The sequence below is a fragment of the Mastigoproctus giganteus genome, chromosome 7 (genome assembly GCF_048544385.1).
Source record: "Mastigoproctus giganteus isolate SK-2022 chromosome 7, ASM4854438v1, whole genome shotgun sequence".
NCBI classification, from domain to species: domain Eukaryota; kingdom Metazoa; phylum Arthropoda; class Arachnida; order Uropygi; family Thelyphonidae; genus Mastigoproctus; species Mastigoproctus giganteus.
In genome coordinates, this window is record NC_143581.1 from 158,964,499 (window position 1) to 158,979,432 (window position 14,934).

A 14,934-nucleotide genomic window follows, 5' to 3' on the forward strand; every position below is an offset into this window, starting at 1 on the left:
TTTCATGTTCTATTTTAATTTTGGTAATAGCCAAAAGTAACATGGTGCCAAATCAGGCCAATAAAATGGGTACAGCATGATGGGAATGTTTTTGTTGATCAAAGATTACCAGACAGCAACTTGTGTGTGATACAACACATTTCATGATGAAGCAGCCAACCATTTTGCCACTTTTCAGGTCATTTATGGCAGATCGCATTTCTTTTAACCATTTTAAAACTTCTTGGTAATAGGCTGCATTAACAGTATCACCTAACAGAGAAAATTCTGATAACATTATTATTCCCTTGTCAAAACAAACAAACACTGAAGTCAAAATTGCAAGTTATTTTGATTACTGTGCCTCTTCTTTTTTTGTCCTTGTTAATGATGTTTTCTAATTGCCACCTGTTATAATTTTTAATAAAAATGTAGAATATGACAGCTTCCTTGAATTTGATGCTGTGTTTGATCCCAAGTGAGAATGTGGAACAAACTTGGTGATTACTTGCCTCATGCCCAAATTCTTAATTAGCATGGTCTGAACTGCAGTTGAGATTTCTCCTCAGTTGCTTATTGAATGGTCAGTTATCAGTATAATCAAATGATGTTGAATGGGATGACTGTTACTTTCTTCATCTTCAAGCAAAAACTTTCCTTCAAAAAATCTTTGAAACCACTTAAACTGTTTTTTTTTAACTCATCTCCATAAATCACAATGAGCATTTCATGTTTCTGTGGCTGACTTTTAACATCTTTTATTGTTTTCAGTAAACATGACAAATGAGAAAAACAAGTGTTCACTCAAAGAAGTTTTCCACTAGTTGGGCACAAAAAGTTAAAACTTTGTGTTTTTATAGTCAAATGATGTCATAAGCTGAGCTCATGATCTTTTAGTTACTGCTATGCATTCAAGGATTATAAGATCATAGACTGAATATAATCTGGTGCTAATCAAATTTTTTTCATCTGTTAAATCTGAAATCTGTTACAAAAGGTCCACAAAATCTAGGGTTTTCTGTATACAGTGTTTCAATTGAGATTCTTGCTTATTCTTAAGTTCACACACTAGCATGACTGTTTTATGTAAACTACTGATATCATTTCAAAATATGAAATATTAGACTTCCTTTAGCTCTGATCTGGCTCCTTTCTTCGCCATTATCTGTCTGAATATCTTTTATCATAAATATATTTTGTTGGGACACCTGTAATGTTATGTAATAAATAAATTTCCTGAAAGAATTCATTACTCTGCATATATAGGCAGGTTTGCATCATTTCTGTTACTTGGTTATTGTCGCAAAATAATGACTCTTTTTCAAATTCCTTTTTTAAATATGTAAAAATTCAAAGGAGCCAAATAAGAGCCTGAGTTTTGAAATGGCATCAGTAGTTCACGGATCACACAATGTCATGCTGCAATAAAACTTTTACACAGGTCTACAAACCATTTGTTCTTAAACTAGGCCAAAGTTCACTGTTCATGCTTTCATTTTTCTTTAAAAAAATTATCTATATAACATCAGTGTAGATACACCATAGACAATTCTTAAAGAAAAAACTACGATAGTAGTGTAAAATGCATTATTTTATCCATATCTCATATTGTGCTCATCCTTCACAATGAGTTACCATGTTTTGCACTACCCAGAATAAGTAACGCTTCACTAATAGAGAAGACTTGTTACTTTTTCTCGGTAGGTACCACCACCACCAGATGGCACCGTTTCAAGGCTTGTGTGGGATAATAACTCTACTATCCACTTGTCCCCATTAGACTAAGAAAAGCAAAAAGTAGAGAGAAAGTTATAGTAGGAGTGGTAGAAGAATGAAAGGGACAGTAACTCCTTCAACTCAAACGAACGCCACTCAAAAACTCATCAAATAGGTGACTGTTGCAAGGCTTGTTGGCCTTTCATTGTTGAGTGGGCAGGTACCCCTGGTATTGCAAACATGACAACCCAGTTGTGAAGTTAATCCCACAATATAAGAGATGCCAGAAGGTGTATGATAATATAAAAGTGAAACTAAATTCTACTAGGCATAATATTTTAAAAGTTTAAGATTATCTATATATCAGTATAGATACATCATAGACCACTCTTAAAGAAAAAAACTACGACAGTAGTGTAAAAGGCATCATTTCATCTGTATCTCATATTGTGCTCATCCTTCACAACTCTTAAAGAAAAAACTATGATAGTAGTATAAAGGGTATCATTTCATCTGTATCTCATATTGTGTGATTAACTTCACAACTGGGTTGTCATGTTTGCAATAAAGTCACAAAGGAGGTTAGACAAATGAAGGCAGATTATGAGAAATCTTTGGCAAAGGATGCAAAGACTTCTTTGCTTATGTAAACTCTAGAAGGAAGGGGATGAATCAGATTAGCCCACTTGATGTCAACGGTTCGATTGTTGATGACCTGCTGAGGTAGCTGACAAACTGAATGAGTGTTAGGCATCTACATTCACACATGAGGAAGTTGATAGGGAAAGGAAGTGGAGGCCAGAAGCATATCAAACTCTAGCAGGGAGCTAAATTATTTTGTAATAACTGAGAGCAAAGTGAAGGAGAAATTGTTGAAATAGAATATTCTATTTATTATAAGAAGGGATCTATCCATTTATATTAAAGGAGGCAGCAGAGGAAGTAAGCAAATCCTTAACCATAATTATGAAAGCTTCCTTGGACTTACAGGAGGACCCCGTGGACTGGAGATGTGCAAATGTTTCCCCAATTCACAAAGGGAGATCAAAGGGTGACACGAATAATTACAGACCTGTTAGTTCAACTTCTATTCCAGGGAAAATAATGGAGTCACTAGTTAAAGAAGCACTGCAGGATCATCTGCAGGATCATCATGTTTGAGCAGGGCATGGTTCCTCAAACTGGAAGGAGGAATGCAATGTGCTATCATCAGCAAAACTATGGATAGGATTTCAGGTCTATGAAGAAGAGCATTAATATACAAGAAGAAAAGAGTGGGACAAAGAACTGATCCTTGGGGAACACCAGCATTAGCAGAAAGTTAGAAGACAGATCCATCTACCATGAGTGGTCAGAGAGAAAACTGGATACCCAATTACAAAAAACAGTTGAAAAACCATAAGATGGAAGCTTATTAAGAAGGCCTTTGTGCCAAACACGATCAAAAGCCTTTGAAATGTCAAGAGCAACTGGTTGAGTTTCACCAAACTTTTCCATTGAATTTGTCCATAGATGGGTAACATAAGCCCGAATATCACCAATGAATTGACACTGACAGAATCCATACAACTTTCCATCTGATCAATGATCAGATCGAACGTAGTTTAAGACTTGGTGGTTAATTGATTTCTCCATTACTTTAGAAAGAGTAGAAGTAATTGCAATGGGACAATAATAGGATGGGAGGGATTTGTCTTCCTTTTTAGGAACTGGTTCGATATGACAAATTTCCAAGCAGAAGGAAAAACACCTTTGGAATAAGAAAGTGAGAATAGGTGACAGAGAACAGGAGTAAGTTCAGGTGTGCAAGTTTTGAGAACAAGTAGAGAAATATACCATCGGGACCTGGAGCTTTCTTAGCATCAAGATTCATCAAAATCCTTCTGACATCCTTTTGATGGAAGACCACAGGAGGCATTGAATGGAATGTACTGGAAATGTTGGTGGTGTTTATCATGATAAAGTAATGAAATTTATGGATATTGCGTACACGTGATAAGAATATTTCCAACTCCTTGATAAATAAGATGGTAGCAGACCAACTTTATCCTTGGCAGAAGTGGCAATAGAACCATCTGGTTTAGACAGCGGTGGGAATAGAGATGGACAAAAGTTGAGGCTAAAAGCTTTGGCAAGAGACTTGAATGCTCAGCTACCATTAAAACAAGAAGCAAGTTTTCTACCTTTAGCCTGTTCAAAATCTAGTTTGGACTGATTAATAACTGCTTTACGGTTGTTGCAAGCTTTGGTGTAATGAGAAAATGAAACTGAAGATTTCGAAACAAGCCAATTACAATATGCAACATTCTTCTCTTGAACAGCCTTAGCACATTTATTGGAAAACCAAGGTTTAGAGAAAGAACAAGATTTTAAAGTGGAGTGCGGAATAAAGGATTCCATTCCTACAAGAATAATTTCACTCACACGATCTGAGCAAAAGCTGACATAAGAAGTTTAGAAACAATAATCCGACCAAGGAAAAGAAATCTCACAGAGCATCCCAATTTGTATTCTTGTAATGCCAAACAAGGTTGGGAATAGCCATGAGAGAAAGGCTCCATTTGAGAAGAGACCATCACCAAGTTGTGATCTTAGCTGCCTAGAGGAACACTCACCTCAACCATGTAAATAAAATAAATAAATAAATTTTCTGTTTATACTCCGGGGCGACCAAACAGTCAGAGGAGTTCACAAGATAGATAGAATACAAGAAACAGCACCATATTCAGTAGTCACGGGATTGAACCCCGGTCACTCAAGGCACGTGTACTTATGCACCCGCACGCCTGACCACTAGGCTACGTGTAGGATTGTCTGGTATTCTGGTAGATAAATGGACAGTCTCTGTGAAGTCATTAGTAAATGCAATAGCCTCAGCATCTCAACCAGCCAGCTCCATGTGACTATAAAACAGGAACCAGCTGGAGGTAGTAGTAGTAGTAGTGGCATGTGATGCAAGAAAGCATGTGTATGAGCTTATGCAGCAGCAGCCAAAAAAAAAAAAAAAAATCACACCATTCCCTCCAAATGCCTGTCCAGTTCCTCCTTAAATTTATTCAACCTATCAACTTCCATAATGACAGATGGAAGTTTGTTCCAGCAATTAACCACCCGCTGGCTAAAGGCAAATTTCCACACATCTATTCTACATCTGTCTTTTCTTAATTTGAATTTATGCCCCATTAGGTTCGTAATCTGAACAAGTGAAAGGATCCCATCAGAATTCAGTGTTCAACCCATTCAAGGCCTTATATACCTCAATCACATCACCGCGCAGGTGCCTAGTCTCCAGCCACTGCAATTTGCAGAACTTAAGCCTCTCTTGGTAAGAGGATCCCTTCATTCCCCTCACCAATCTTGTTGCCCTTCTCTGTACACGCTCAAGTAAATCTACATCAGCCGACCGGGCTAGCCGGGTGGGTAAAGTGCCTGCCTGGCAACCCAAAGGTCGCGGGTTCGATTCCCGCCTCGGGCTTCGATCAAAGTACTGCAAAAACCTTGGGAGGTGCATTATGGCCACAGAAGCCGATGCGCCAACAACTACAAAAAAAAAAAAAAAAAAAAATCTACATCCTTCCTAAAATGAGGCCTCCAGACCTGTAGGTGTGAACATTAAAATCACCAAGTAAAATTATCTCACAAAAGTTGCACCGAAGAAATCCAAGTTTCAAAGAGAGGAATTTAAAGAGTCCCAGGTGATTTGTGGAGTTGGTAGAACAATAGAGGGAACAGATGAATTTGACAGAATGTGGTAGAGATTTTAAGCCAGTGAAGATTGTAAAGAGGAGATTCCAAATTACTAAGTCTCTGATAGGGAATATCAGAATGGACAATGCACTAGTACTACTGTTGAAGTGAAAGGAATCATACAGCAAATAATTCAGACAACTGAAATGAGCAGATGTTGAATCAATCAATAACTGAGATTCTGTCAAAAAAGTATGGGGTTTGGCAGACTGTAAATGGAAATCACTGATATTAGAACTGAGACCACATATATTTGTGAAATGAATGAGAAAGTGTTTGGGAGTTTTCGATCTTTTCACAGATAAGTTTGCTCTGTTGGTTTGGCAATTCATGGTGTATTTAGTAATAAGAAAAAGTGGGAAGGGGGAGACATGCTGCATGAAATAATGAAATTTATGGATATTGCGTACACGTGGTAAGAATATTCCCAGCTCCTTGACATAATGTGCCCCCCTGCATACACACACACTACTTGAACTCCTTCCAGTCACTATCTGGCAGAGTAGAGGCAGTGAGATTATACACTGTGATTTTTAGAATGTGGTATTTCTTGAAACATTCACCAGGATGTTATTCTGGTTTTCTGGGACATGTTTCACAATACCAAAACTGTTTCTTTTCTTCCAATACTTCCACTTTCTTCCTTTATAGAAGTTTTTTTGTTTAGTCCTCCCATGTTAATCACACAAACAAATGCCTTTAATTCATTATTTAAACTGAAACATCAGTGGAACAATCCAGAAGTAGCTTATTTGAAAGATTTTTTTTGCAGAATTATTTGTTTTATTCAGTAATTTCTTCAAACAAAGAACTGGTAAAAAAGAAACTGCACTGAAAATATTCAAGTTCAGTTTTTCGAATACTGTAATTACTCAAACGAAATCTACATTTCAAAACAGTAAAGGGAAAATGTTTGAATGAAACCTCATTTATTATGCTTGGTCTCCAATTTTCCAAAACAGCATTGGTTGATAGGTTGTTATCAATTTCTTCATCAATGCTACAAGATATCGTTAGGATTGATAATAACATCATTATCATTATTGGACAAAACGAAATAAAATTCTGAGTTGGAAAATTATAACAATTTCTTAATCAGAAACGACTTTTCCAGTTGTTCACACCATGACTAAACAGTTTATTTCTGGCAGAGAGTGAACACTAATAATGAAGAAAATACACAGTGAACACTAATAATGAAGAAAATAATTACAGCCACTAGCTGTTAAGAATTGAATGTAAATATTCAATTAGTTCATCAAAAGGTTTATATGAAATATAAATAGAAGGCTGTTCAACAATTATACTATAACAGCAGGAAAACAAGCTATAAAATTGACAAAACAGAAAGGTGCTTCTGATGGGACATTGGACCCGAAGAGAAATTTTACAATGGCGCATGAGGGGAGATGTTGAACCGCAAAGAGTTAAATGATTTTATAATAACAGAAAGTAAGGTGGAAGAGGAAATTACTACAGCCAAAAGTGAACAAAGCACATGGGCTGATGGGATTTATCCATTCATAATTAAAGAAGTGCCAAAAAGGTAGTTAAACTTTTACCCATAATAACAAAATCATCCCTACATTTAGGAAAAGAACCTGCAGATTACAGATGTGCAATTTTATGAGGTGTGATCAAAATGTTCAGGGACTGACTTTGTGTCTTGAAATTGCAGCATTGTAGAAAGTCGTTGCAACATGTTTAGTGGCTCATCTATGTATAGTAATGTATTTAATCAAAGTGCAACAGAAACCCACAATACACAAAATGTTAATATCATCTTTTGGAAAAGATGCTATGTGTTGTCTGCTTAAGATGATTCTTGCTCTGGCTGTCCTTCAACTTCAAAAATCAATTATTCAATCATTTGTGTTTGCAATTTAATCAGGAATGATCACATAATGACCACAAACATGAAATTTTGCTATCTATAAAGTTTCCAGTGAGATTAGTATTTCTTATGGAATGTGCCAGTTAATTTTAACACAAGATTTGCAAATGCAACATGATTTCAAGTTTTTTCTACACACAAAGTTGACTAAAATGCCTCGCTCTCACATTTCAGGATCTTTGTAAACATGCCACTTTGTATCTTTCATTGTAATGATCTATCATGTTCTCTTCCATTGTGAGTGAATGGCTATGACTCAGAAATAAAGGCCAGCCCTCTGAATGGAAGGTTTCATGTTTTTTAAGGCCCCAAAATGCAAAACAATCTCAATATCACTGTTTACCATATTTTCTGACTCACAGGACATTGTTCATTATGAATTTGGTCTGCATGGTCAAACAGCAAACCAAGAATACTACAAAAAGTCCTATAGTGATTGTACATACTTTTTCAGAGAAAAAAGGCCAGAAAAGGGGAGTTGGTGCTTGCATTATGACAATGCCTCTGTACTCTCAACATTTTCCATTCAAGAAAAGCATTCCATGACTGTGGTTCACCACACCCATCAGGTCTTGCTCAACAGAAGTTTTTTTTTCTTTCTCATGCTAGCCATGCTTATTATTATTTTATTATTATTATTATTAATAGACATATGGTGCAAGGAAGCCTGAGGCTTATGCTGCACCAGACAAAAAAAAAATTCCTGAGTTACCCTGAGAGAGAGAGAGTCAAAAGTAGAAAGGAATCGCCAAGAAAGAGAAGAATGATGATATCCAGCTCAGGACCCTGGGTGTGCCAAGCCCCTGGGGTTAGAGTAGTTCAAAGAACAATGTGGGTAACTACAGACCGGTAACTTTTGTACCAGGGAAAATAATGGAATCAATAGTTAGATGGAGTAATGTGGCTCTAAAGGAAAGTTAGTACTAGGAATGGATGGTTAAGTGGTAGGAAACAATCAGTGGTTATAAATGGCCACTGGTCTTTGTGAACTAATGTGATGAGAGCACCCTTAGAGATTCCACAGGGTCAGAATTGGTTCTTTTCTGTTTTTAATAATTATTTATGATGTTGATATAGGTTTTCAAGTGTAATGTCTAAATTTGTGGATGATACAAAGGTAGGCACAGTTTTTAATGACAATAATGAAAGAATCTATATAAACTAAGCAGATGGGCTGGATAATTGCAATTAAGGTTTAACAGTCATAAATGGAAGGTACTGCATTTGGGTAGTAGTAATAAACAGAATAATGTAACACTTGGATAAAACCAGTCAACCCAGGCAAACAAGCTACAAGACTACTTCGAGTTCTGTTAAGTACAGATACTTTTTTTAAACAGGGACAAAGAGGCGAGTGTGGCACAAAAGGATAATCTTATCAAGAAAAAGAGAAATTCTGTAAATGAATATCAGTATTAGCCATATTATACTAGGAAGCAAGGCTTACTGCACCAGCCAAAATATATATATAAAAATTAACCTTCAGTTACCAACTCCTTCAGATATTTTGTGTAAACCTTACCTTAAAACTTATTCAAACTGTCCACCTCCACAACACCAGATGTATTTCTGTTCATTTTAAAGTCTTATACCCTTCTATCACAATACTCCACAGATACCCAGTTTCTGGAGACTACAATTCACAGAACACCAGTTTATTGTGGTAACAACTAACCTTGCCCCAACTAATCTTGTTGCTCATCTCTGCCTTTCCAGCGCATCTATGTCTTTCTTAAAATGAGAGGTTTCCACTCCTGTATGCAGTATTTCATATATAGCCTAACCATTGCCTTATACAATGGGGTAGTCACCTCTTCGTCTCTACATGATAAACTTCCTATGTATCGCTGATGGAACTCTAGCAACTACTCAGAAATTTCATGTTGGGACTGTACAGTTACCCCTACAGCTTTTGAATATTACACTATTTTGAGTTTGGCACTCTCCAAATGGTATTTTATTTGGTGATTACTAATATCCTTGCATTTATCACTGCTAAATCTCAATAAACATTTTAGAGCCTGTCTGTTTAATTTATCTAGATACTCTTGAAGCAGCATACTGTGATTATTGTTATTAACCACTATGCCCACTTTTATATCATCAGCGAACTTAGACATGAAACTGGAAATACATATATTAATGTTATTAAAAAACATTGAAACAGTAAAGGGCCTGACACTGACCTCTGTGGAACTCCATTCATCACGTTAGTCCATAAAGAGCAATGGCCATTTATAACCACCCTTTGTCTCCTATCACTTAACAATCTCTTAATCCATAGTAGTAACTTTCCCATAATGCCATATTGCCACAATTTACTCAAAAATCATATATGTGGTACAGTATCAAAAGCTTCACTGAAATCAAGTAGCCAATATCAAAATTATTCTTTGCTTCCAGTGCCTTTGTGACAACCTCATAGAAACTAATCAGATTTTTTGAGGTATAACTCCTTTAACAACCTTGTGGTAATTGCCTAATGAATCCACTCCTATCAAGATGATCTTGTATTACTCCTTTGAGGATTCCATTATTTTCCCTTGCACAGAGGTTAAACTGAGAAGCCTACAGTTACCCCTCTCCACCTTTTAAAAACTGTCCCTTATGAATAGGGTTTACATTTGCACATCTCCAAACTACAGATACTTCCCCTAAATCTAAGGATGCCCTCTCTCATTATTATAGCTAAATGTTTAGTTACCTCTCTTACAGCTTCATTTAATATAATTGGATAGATTGCATCAGCCTCATAAAATAAGTTAACTCCAAGTCAGTATTCAATAATTGGATAGATCATTCACCCCAGATTCTTTTTATGTTTAGTTTCAACAAATTCTCTTACAATTTCTTCTCAGTTATCACAGAGTCATTTAGCTCCCTGTTAGAACTTGATAAACTTTTGGAATCTCCTTCCCTACAGAATTCCTTGTGTGCAAATATAGATGCTTAATACCTATTCAGTTTGTCAGAAACCTGAGCAGGATCATCAAGAGTTAAACCACTGATATCAGGTGGACCAATGTGACTCATCCCTTTCCTTTTATGTTTGTATAAATAAAGAAGTCTTTGCTTTTTTTTTTTTTTTTTGCATTATTTGCCAAAGATTTCTCATAATCTGCTATAGCATACCTAACCTCCTTTGTGACTTTATTGCAGACTAGCTTATATCTACAGTAAGCTTCTGTATCACCTGATAATTTTCATGCATCTTTCTTCTCTGCTACGAATGTTATTAGTTCATTTGACATCCATTTAGGTGCAAGCCTTGAACAGTATTTCTTAATTGACATAGAAAGCTTAGTAGCTTTTATCATTTTTGAGCCTACAGGCCACTAAGGCTCCTGGGGTTGATGGCATATACCCTATAATCTTAAGGGAGGCAGCAAGTGAGTGCATTGAACCATTGAGGCTAATTATGAGAGCATCACTGGACTCAGGAGTGATTCCATTGGATTTGAATGCCAGTGTATCTCCAATATATAAGGGCAGTTCTAAGAGTGAAGTGGGAAATTACCGGCCGGTCAGTCTATCTTCAGTACTAGGTAAAATCATGTAGACAATGATCAAGGGTGGAATTCAAGATCATTTAGATAGAAATGGAATTCTGAAGGATACTCAGCATGGTTTAGTAAAGGGAAAATCATGTTTAACTAATCTGGTTAGCTATTTTGACAGGATTGCTCAAGAGCTGGACTTAGGGAATAATTTCGACATAGTTTATTTGGATTTCAGCAAAGCATTTGACTCAGACCCACATGAGCGGTTACTTTATAGGCTGGAACAGGTTGGAATCACAGGAAAAATCCTTGGAATACCTGATGGCTTTAGGGCAGGAGGCAGAGGGTTGTGATAAATGTTTATTCCTCAGGTTTGGTTAATGTCAGGGCCAGATTTTAATGTTTGTAGGCTCTAGGCACTTTTCAGAATGAAAAGTGGGAAAAGAGGAGTAAAATATTTCTTATAATAAATTATACTGTATTAATGCACTGACTGTGAATTAAATCTTTTGAGGTAATGCAAGTATGAGCAGTCGAACAGAATAGCAGCACATCCACGTATTAACATGTATAAACTTGTATGACTGTTGTTTCATGCTTTTGTTAACCTGACTTGTTTTGTAGAAAGTGGAATTCTCCTGTTAAAAACAGTTGTACCCACAAATATGTACATGTGAGTTATATGTAAAGAGAGCAGTAGTAGATAGTGGAATAAGTTTTGGCGTGACATTTTATGAAAATAGTGTGAATTTTAAAAGAACCTGTATTTTCAATTTTTCATATTCTGATCCTATTGTGTTAACTGTGTTTGACGTAATTTAAAATGTCTGATGGATATATGCAAAAACACAAATCTGGTTAAGAAAAAAGAAAGAAGAAAAAGCTTTGGGTAAAATGAAAAATTCAATGCTGAAATATATAATACATGTTCCAAATCACTCCTGCAATAAGCCTATTCTTTCTCAATCTGAAGATTTCAGTGATGGCATTCGACGAAGGAACAAATAAAGGTCAAGTTGATATAGAATTAGAATCACACTAGGTAGGTTCCATAGACAACTGAAGCAACTGCAAATAAGGATGAATCAGAGCCTGTGAATGACTTAATTACCTACAAAACATATATTACTGTTTCACTATCAGATTTCAGTACTTGACCTAGATAAATGGAAAATAAATGCTGTTCTCATTCATCACGTTGCCCAAAATTTGCCGTCTCAGAATTTAGAGTGCAATTTAGAGTAAGATATGCAAGAAAAGAATTGTTTTATAGGAAAAAAGGAAATGGCGAGTTCGTTAAAAGAAACTGGCTAATATTCTCAGAATCTACTGGAAAAGTGTATTGCTATGTGTGTTTAAAGACAGACTTAATGAGATATGTAATCAATTTCAAACTGGATTCAACGACTGGAAAAATGCACATGCAAGAATCAAAATGCATGAAAAATCAAAAAAGCATTTCACTTCTATATCTAATATGTTGCAGTTCCAAAAGTCTACCCAGATTGACATAATTGAAAATCGAGAAGGAAAAAGCAATTAAATACTGGTGGACTGAAGTTTTAAGAAGAGTAGTTGTGGTAGTAAAATTTTTGGCAGAAAGAGGTGTCAATTTTTGTGGTTATAATGAGCAACACAATAATCCTACCAATGGCAATTTCCTCGGGTGTATTGATCTTCTATCTCAGTTTGATCCTTTTATAAAAGAGCATATAAGAAAATATGAAAATTCAGGAAGTGGAAATGTTTCATACCTGTCTTCAACCACGTATGAAGAATTTATCAATGTATTAGGATCAAAAGTGTTGGCACACATCACATCTAAAATTAAGGAAGCCAAATATTACGGCATCAGCATAGATTTTAACTCCTAGTATAAGTCGCACAGATCAATTGTCCATCATTATTCGTTATATATCAAAAGATGGCAAAGTACATGAGCATTTCATGCTGTTTGCTCCCATTGAAAACCATGATGCAAAATATCTTTCTGACATATTAGCATCTATTCATGATAAACAAGGAATAGATGTAGCAAATTACGAATTTCAGTCATATGACAATGCTGCTAATAAGAGTGGGATGTATTCTGGAGTCCAAGCCAGATTCAAGGAAGTCACCAAACTAGCAGTATGGGTTCCATGTGCTTCACACAGTCTTAATTTAGTAGGTACCATATCCACAGAAAGCTATTTGGCTACCATTAATTTTTTCAGTATTTTATAGTCACTCTACACATTCTTTGCAGCCCCATTAGCATTAGCAAGGGCACATGATGCAAGAAAGCAAGCTTATATAGCATCAGCCAAAAAAAAAACAACCCTTATTTCACCCATCCCTCACTCCAAATGTTTGTCATGTTCTGCCTTGAATCTATTTACGGCAGAACATGACAAACTTCTACGACAGATGGAAGTTTGTTCCAGCAATCAAACACCCGCTGGCTAAAGGCAAACTTTCGCACATCTATCCTACAACCGTCTTTCCTCAATTTGAATTTATGTCCTCTCAGGCGATTAATCTGAGCAAGAGGAAGAATTCCACAGCATTGAGCATGCTCAAACCATTCGAGGCTTTATACACCTCAATCAGATCTCCTCATTGGTGCCTGCTCTCCAGGTGCTGCAATTTGCAGAAGTTAAGCCTTTCTTGGTAAGAGCACTTCTTTGTTCCTCTCAACAATCTTGTTGCCCTTCTCTGTACTTGTTCCAACAGCTCTACATCCTTCTTAAAATGAGGCCTCCAGACCTGTATACAGTACTCAAGGTGTGGCCTGACCATTGCGTTATACAAGGGGATAATCACCTCCTTATCCCTGCTAGAAAAATTCCTGTATATCATTGACAAGACACCATGAGCTACTCTTGCAGACCATCTGCACTGCTCAGAAAACTTCATATCTGCCTGCACAACCACCCTCAGGTCCCTTTCATTCTCTACCACTGTCAGTGTGGTACCACGGAGTTGATATGTTACTCTGGCATTACTGCTTCCCATATGTAGTACTTTACATTTCTCAATGTTAAACTTCATTTGCCACCTCTCAGCCCATCTGCTCAACTTTTCTAGATCCTGTTGCAGCAGCATAGCGTCAGTAGTGTTCTTAACAACCCTGCCAACCTTCGTATCGTCTGCAAACTTGGACATTAAGTCTGATATACCATCATCAATATCATTTATATATACAGAAAACAACAATGGACCCAACACTGAACCCTGAGGGACTCCACTAATAACATTAGTCCATGAAGAGCAGTGTCCATTGATTACCAGTCTCTGTCTTCTCCCACAGTAGCAATTTGCCTCCAATGCCACACTGCTCCAATTTGTGCAGCATCTTCCATATGCAACAGTATCAAAGGCCTTCCTAAGATCCAAATATATGATATCAAAGTTATTCTTTGCATACAGTTCCTTTGTGACTACATCATAGTATCCAATGAAATTAGTTAGACAATACTTCCCCATAACAAACCCATCAATCTCGATCAAAAATCTATCAGACAGAAGATGGTCATCACGTTACAATGCTGCCAGATCATTTTAAAAAAATTACAGTAAAATTCGTGCAGAACTCATTGATATCTCAGAATGCAAAGAACAAAAACCAAAAGTACTTCATGAAGCAAAAGCTTTGATAAATAAACTGAAAAGGTTAGAAATAGCATTAATGACTATCATTTGGGAAGAGCTTCTAAAAAACATAAGAGTGAATAAAGCAGTTCAAGAACCTGGAATTGAGTTATGTGTAATTGTGAAATAATATGATACTCTTCTGGATTATTTGATTGATGTTCGAGACGAAGACAAATTTGATGATTTTGAAAAAGTGGAAAAAGAATTCGTTCCAAATTCTGATTACAGACAATATGAAGACCGAAAATGGAAAAGAAAGAAACCATTTGATGAAACACCAGAGGAATTTTGTACCAGCAGAACTAAGTGCAAAAGATACATTTCAAATTCAAGTTTTTAACATATTGCAGACTTACTAGTCACAGAAATGACAAAACGACATGCTGCATACAGTACGTTGCATGATACCTTTAGTTTTCTTATAGATAAATCTATGTCAAAAGAAGAAATTCGATCCAAAGC

The 14,934-nt window shown here is 36.3% G+C and overlaps 1 protein-coding gene across 1 annotated transcript in view; it reads right to left on the reverse strand.

The window, feature by feature from the left end:
- LOC150083283 (pregnancy zone protein-like) overlaps positions 1 to 14,934 on the reverse strand; it is a 374,597-nt gene that overhangs the window by 339 nt on the left and 359,324 nt on the right. The gene's annotated exons all lie outside the window — the stretch shown is intronic.